Genomic DNA, 7,230 nt, shown 5'->3' with positions numbered 1-7,230 from the left:
TAATGTTATTATTGAATAGTGACCTAGTGTACATTGAAAGGAAATTAATTAGAAGGTGGCTGGCATAGTGGGACTTGGCAAGACAGGCCAGACATGCCCTGGAGCCAACCTTCTGCAGTCACTCAGTGTCTGTGGAGTGAGCAGAGTCCCTGAGGCAGGTGGGTTACCTCAGCCTGCTCTGCAGGGATCAGGCCGAAACCAGTTGTCCAACATCCCCCAAGGGGTCCCGAAGTGTAAGAGGGCACTCTATAAAATTGCTGTTATAAAGGGTGTGGAACTCAAATGCAAGTGTGCAGTAAACCAGATTCAGGGCCTACAGTGCCCCAGCAACATAACCCACGGCTGAAGTTGAAGTCATGAGGCCCCATGAGGAATTGGGCTCCCTTTCCTATGGTTTTGGGGTACATCACTTGAGAACCACCACTGCCAAGTTATTATAGCTTTGCAGCTCCTTCATTGAGTGTCTGCCTCTTGGTGATCAGTGTGTGTCATAGGGACAACTTGGATGGAGGGAATGGCACTTAGCATATAAGCCTTTTATAAATATAGATACTTGTTTATAGCCATTTTTACTTTTGTGCCCATATTCCTTCTTCCCTTCCTACTTCTTTTTATGACAGTCCCTTTAGCTTTTCTTCCATTGCTGGCTTGGTGGTATTGAACTCCCTTAGCCTTTTTTTTTTTTTTTTTTTTTTGTCTGTGAAGCTCCTGATTTCCCCTTCAATTCTGAATGATAGCCTTGCTGGGTATAGTATTCTTGAGTTCAGTCCCTTGCTTTGCATCACTTTGTATACTTCATTTCATTCCCTTCTGGCCCAGTGTGTTTCTGTTGAAAAATCAGTTGGTAGTCTAATAGGAGATCCTTTGTAGATAACTTTCTGTCTCTGGCAACCTTTAAGATTCTTACTTTGTTGCTATTTTCCAATTTAATTATGAAATTTCTTGGTGTTGGTCTTTCTGGATTCATCTTGTTTGGGTCTCTGTGTGTTTCTTGGACTTGTGTGACATTTTTTTATTCCCCAAATCAGGGAAATTTTCTGTCATTATTTCTTCAAACAGGTTTTCTATTCCTTGCTCAGCTTCCTTTCCTTCTATCTCCCCTATTATATTAATGTTGTTTCATTTCACGTTGTACCAAAGCTCCCTTAGGCTCTCCTCCTGCTTTGTAAGTTTCATTTTCCAGTTGCTGCTCTGCTTTGGTGTTTTTTTCTACCTTGTCTTATAATTCACTGATGTGATCCTCAGCTTCTTCTAGTCTACTGTTGAAGCCTTTCATTGTATTCTTTATCCAGCTATGTCATTCTTCATTTCCTCTTTGTTTATTTTCATATTGGTGAAATTCTCATTCAGATACTTATAATTTCATTGAGTTGTGTGCATTTGTCATCCAGCTGTTTGAGCATCTTTATAATCATTACTCTGAATTCTTTGTCTGACAAATTACGTGCCTCCATTTCATTTCATTCCTTTTCTGGTGATTCCTCTTTTTCTTTCCTTTGAGGATTGTTTTGTTATCTCTCCATTTTTGCCAAAACACTTTAATTGGTTCTATGTCTTAGATCCAACTGTTTGCTACCTTGGTTCTTTTGGATGTGGTCCTATGTAGTTGGTGATTTTTGGGACCCAATGGTGCAGTATCTCAGATCTCCTGAGCTTAGTTTTCTAGTGGAGCCCCCCTACTTGAGCTATTTGGGTTCTCTGATGTAGTTGGGTCATGAATGTTAGTTTCTCATTCTTGAATGAAGTCTCCTCACAGGTTGTCTGATGATGTAACTCACCCCCAGTTTCGTCATGCAAGCTGTTGTGGATGTGCTCGTGGTTCCAGCTCTTGTGGAAAGGGTTACCTGAAGTCTTACTGGCATGCACTCACTGTGAGATCCCAAAGTCCATGACCTGGGTAAAAGTGGTCTTGAGGCCTGAGGCTCAGGTAGTGTGACTGTGGTCACTGTTGTGTGACTCTTGCTGGGGTAGCATCACTGTGGCAATCACTGTCAAGTTCCCAGGGCTCATGGAGGAGGGAAGCAGCTGTCCCATAGTTTGTGGATAAGGCGGTAGGACTCTGGCCAGGGTGATTTCACTCTGCAAATGTCAAGGGGGTCCAAGATCCAGTGGCTGTAGATGTGGGAATCTTGGAGTCTATGGCTGAAGCTGTGAAAATTGTCTGAGTATGTGAGCCCTCAGTAGCTCACTGTGGTGTCCAGACACTGGCTGCCAGGAAGGAGGGAGTTGCAGTTTCTGCTAAGGGAACTGCAGGTCCTGGGATCTGCAGGTCTGCAGGCAAGGCAGCATGACTTTGGCTGGAGTAGCTTTAAGATCCTGGACAGTGTCCATGGCCAGTTTGGGTGGTGCTAAGGCTGGATTCCTAGTGGAGGCGGCTGTCTCCTTCAGGATGGTGTGGGCTCCATGCCCAAGCCCCGCAGCCTGGGGAGTGCCCGCAGCTGTGGCAGGTTCTTCCCATCCAGGAGAGCCTGGTCTGCTAGTCCATGATACTCCTGCAGGATCTAACTGTCCCTCACTCACTCACACACACACACCACACATCCACACCCCCCTTTTACTCTCTCACTCACTCACACTTTCTCCTTTACCAGCGTTCTTCCAGCCGCCATCTTGCAAATACTCTGATGCCAATTTTTATCATATTTACCCCATTCATCTCATTAATAATTAGGTTCAGCCCTAGTCTGTTTGGCTCAGTGGATAGAGCATTGGCCTGAGGACTGAAGAGTCCCAAGTTTGATTCCGGTCAAGGGCACATGCCTGGGTTGTGGGCGTGATACCCAGTAGGGGGTGTGCAGGAGGCAGCCAATCAATGATTCTCTTTCATTATTAATGTTTCTATCTCTCTCTTCCTCTCTGAAATCAATAAAAATATATTTTAAAAAATAGGTTGATCAGTTTGTTTTGCAAATTTTAGCAATCATTGTCTCTCGTTGCATGATTCTTTGAAAACTAGTTTTTCATATATTTTGACCATTTTTTTAGTTGTTTTATGTGAAAGGGTAAATTCAGTCCTTGTTAATATCTGAGCTGGAAGAGTAAGTATGGTGCCATTTAAAAAAAGATCATCCTTTTTCTCCTTCATATCACCAAATGTCAGGCTTGTCAGTTCTCTAGGTATCTCCACTGCTTTCTAAAACCCTTAATTAAGTCTGAATTCAAGCCACTTACACAAGAGCAGCATCTTACTCACTGACTCTTCAACCATGTATATCTTCCTGCCTTTAACAATATGGCCCCAATCAGCCATTATAACCCTTATGTATTACAACAATCACAATGAAAGTAATGTGCATGGAGGATATACTTTGGGGAAAAGAAATTTCTTTCAGAAATTTGGATTGGTCTATTTATGAAAATCCAGCTGGAAATTTGAGGAAATAGTATGAAGAATTCAAGCCAAGAAAATATCAGAGCTTCTATTCACTGAGTGTTTTAGATAAATAGTCTTTGAATTTGATATGTGTGGAATCGCCTACATGCTCCATTTGTAGCTCACTGTGGGAACAGACCAAGCCTCAAGTTCTCCTGTTGTCTATGTTTCTATCACAGTGCTTACTGAACATAATGCCTCTACTTATTTTTATTTTTTCCCTCAGATTTAAATAACATAAGCTTAAGATTGGGGAATAAAGTGCGAAAGAGCCAAACATGTAATTTTATATGAGTAACAGCACTTGAAATAAAATAATCCTAGGGCATTAACTTGCGTATGAAACTGGAATCTACAACTTGCTATGACAAACATATACCAGTTCCTAGTTGACTATGTATTTCTTAAGCATATGTTATAGAAGTGGCTTTTTTTCTTTATTAAACTCACATTTATTTTCAGCATGCTTAATTCTGTGACAAGCACTTAAGCCCTGGTTGTTCTGGCTATCAAGAGCAGCAGATTCAGACAGCTGCCTGTGGCTCTACCTCTTGGACTCCACTTGTGTGTACACCTTGATGGTGTCATGATACCGATCTTCAGGGGGCTGGAAGTTGGAGAGCAGTGTGTGTAATTTGGCCCTTCTCTCTCGAAGGGGAACAGACTAGAGTCCTGCTTTATGGCTTCCACTTAGAGCTCCTGGGACTGGAGTTACAGTTCGTGCAGAGCTTCCTGCTGGGCCTCAAGCATGGACTTGATGGCTTTCCTCTCCTTCTCATTCTGTCCTTGCTTTACAGGGAGCACTTCTTTAGAAGTAAAACTCTCCACTCAACTTAACCTCCTCAAAGGAGAGCTCTACCTGAGGTTGTTGTTTCACTTTGTCTAATAACCACCAGGTATAATAAAATCTTCAATGGGAATTAGGTCCTGGCCAGCCTTTTCTAGTCATCCGTTCCTCTTTTTCAATGGTCAATAGCAGCTAGGTCTTTTTTAGGATCTACCTTCTTCTCCTTTTGAAGAGGTTCTGCTCTAATGGAAATAAGTTTCCAAAAAGACAACAATGAAGCTTGCTGGTAGGTGTCTCTAATCTGTGTCTGCCAAGGTCCCAGAAGCCAGCACTGTGAGTGCAGAGCTCGCACAGTAGTGGTATACGGAATGGCGAGTGGACTCTCCTCATTGTGGGTTCTTGTCCTACAAAGTTTGAAGAATAAAATAAAAGACTTTTTTTAAAAAAATGTGCAAGTTTATTGCAAGCATATACAAATTCACCCTTGGGAGGGGTCCCTGAATAGGGAAAAAACCTGCTCTCTCTTTCTCTCTCTCTCTCTCTCTCTCTCTCTTGGAAAAAACATAGACCTCTGAGTCTCTTTGTTTATGGGTTTATAAATGCTGGTGCCCCCCTCTTCTTTGCCTTACCTTGTAGCATTCTTGTAAATAATCTGGCGGCTTGAATCTGTCTCTGCCCATCATGTATGCATTCCTCTCCCATGGACTCCCCCTTCCCTAAACTGCCTCTCCTATCTCTAAAATTCTTTCAGTAGCTCCCAGCACTGTGGCAGCCATAGCCCCTAAGACAGCTGACCAGCTGTTTCTGTACCGTGGCAGTGCGGTCTGTGATGCCTAGCACTATAGCCCAAGAAGTTTTTTTTTGTTTTTTTTTTTGTTTGTTTTTTTAATATTTCTATTTGTGCTGTCTAGGGCATTGGAAATTGTGTTTTGGATGATCCATGAAGGCTAAATGGAAGAAATAAGTGGATCATTTGGCCCTTTCATTTTTATGGCCTCCAAAAGACTAAAGGGATTTTCGAGCAGTATGTATACTAATAATCCATAAATTCATTAGTTTATTCTCACATGGATATATTAAAACAACCAGTGAGCATTTTGTGGGTTCAGCTTCTGTTTTTTACATGTGCTCTATCTCCAAAAACTTTTTACTAACAAAATCACTCAGGTAGAGGCTTTAGGCTAATGTTGGTTCCCAAGCGTCCTTCAAATCTACTTCAAATATGTCATGATGGATCTAAGGGGCATATGTAGACACAGAAATTGACAACTCTTATTTCCACAGAACAGGAGTGAGTCCACTGCAGAGCTGGGCCTATTCCTATTCCTGGCACAGGGGAATCTTCTGCCAGGCTGCTTTGTTTTTGTCTGGGAGATCTGCTTTCTCAGTGAGAGACAAATCACATGCTAAATTCATCTTATACATGGGCTATGTGACAAAACATAAAGAACTAGAAATTTCATTTTCATGGCTACTAAGCATATTCCCTTAATAAAGGAAGAGATAAATATGTTTCTCTGCAAATGTACCCAGTGTGTTTATGGATGGAGAGACCGAGCTTAGGTGTGACAGCTTTGAATACTGAATCACAATCAGGCCCTGCTGCAACTACACTGGTTGACTGGCAGTGCCTGCAAGGCCAGGCCAAGGGCCTGCCTTGGGAGTCATTCACATTTCATGCTGTAGCATTTATAAAAGGGAAGCCAGAAGTACAGAGACATTTTAAAGACCATTTAAGGTTGCGAACATATGGGTCGAGGAATACACCAAGCTGGGAATTATAAGGACCTTTGGTCCTTTAAAATGTTCCACAGCCTTTATGACAGGGCAGTAAGAAGAGAGAACAGGAGAGGGATATGGCTTATTTATCAGCAAAATTCAGCATGAACAGTCACAAACCCTCTGCTATCTCTGAAGATGACTCTGATAAGTCATCCACTTGAGCACATAGCTCTCTGTCCCATTTCTTTGGCCTAGCAAAAAATAACAAATAGTGGTACCCTAAAGAATAAATATAAGATGTTATAACTCTACTTTAAATTATGGAAGTGCTTCAGTATTTTCTTTTAGAAAGTATAAAAACCAAGAGACACTAGTATAACTTATCAGAAAAAAAAAATCAATATCCCTGGTGGGGTTGGTAAGTGAGGCTCCTATTGTCTGTGAGATGAAGGTGTGAAAAGAAGAAAATTAAAATAATAGAGGAATAGGAAAAATGAGTTTTATTAAATGTCCTAATAGTTCAGAGTTGTAATATTTTTTTTCCTGTAAGCAAGTGATATATATGTATTGTCAAAATACAGAGGAGATTCACATATAAATCCACATAGAGATCAGGAGGATAATATAAAAGCAAAAAAAAATTGAGTACAAATTTTGAAAGCCAAAAAAAAAAGTAATATTTTTTTTAAAGAGTACAGAGATTTTCTTATACCTTGGCATCGCCGGGCCTACTAATGTAATCAATGCTAATCACAGAATGTTGCTAGGCAATGCATGTCTTGGTGCCAGTCATGTGATTCTATTTTTCTTTGTAGAGTGCCAATCTCTACTTTCTGAGACTATCACATTCTGTTTTTCAGGGATGCAATTATACTGTGTTTATTCTGTTTTGTTAAGGTTGTATAGCTCAAATCTGTGTACTTTTCTTGAGAATTAAATATGTGTATTCTTGTTAAAACTGGACCATGAAGTGCTTTGAAAGAAGATAAGATAGAGAATTATCAATATTAGACATGGTCTTTTAGTAAGCTGATGAGGGAAATGGGGATTAACACTAATGCTAATGCAATTTATGTGCAGATCTCTTCATAATACATGTACCTGGCATCCTTCAATGTCACATGATCTTTAGGGAACAAACTCCATTACTGAGTGCATTTCAAAGAGCTTAGAACAAAAATATAAATAAATATATGGAAAACTAACTCTGAAATTGCACTTTCATAGTGAGGATCACCTCATTCTTTCAGCGGCACCATACTCATATTTCTTTATGACATATATCATATTATTTATTCACTAGTCTATCTCCAAATGAAGGTCAGCTCTCTGAGTTTTGTGGTTTGAG

The 7,230-nt window shown here is 40.6% G+C and overlaps 1 pseudogene across 1 annotated transcript; it reads right to left on the bottom strand.

Annotated features, from left to right (window-relative positions):
- Nucleotides 1–3,917: 3,917 nt before the first annotated feature.
- Nucleotides 3,918–6,602, bottom strand: LOC311614872 (large ribosomal subunit protein mL40-like; annotated as a pseudogene). The gene is made up of 2 exons: nt 6,595–6,602; nt 3,918–4,564 (listed from the first exon to the last, which is right to left on the bottom strand). The product of its transcript is annotated as a large ribosomal subunit protein mL40-like (transcript).
- Nucleotides 6,603–7,230: the final 628 nt, after the last annotated feature.

The sequence above is a fragment of the Pipistrellus hanaki genome (genome assembly GCF_964339955.1).
Source record: "Pipistrellus hanaki genome assembly, chromosome: X".
Lineage (NCBI taxonomy): Eukaryota > Metazoa > Chordata > Mammalia > Chiroptera > Vespertilionidae > Pipistrellus > Pipistrellus hanaki.
The sequence above is the reverse complement of the archived record's forward strand: the minus strand, read 5'-3'. Positions and strand labels throughout refer to the sequence as shown.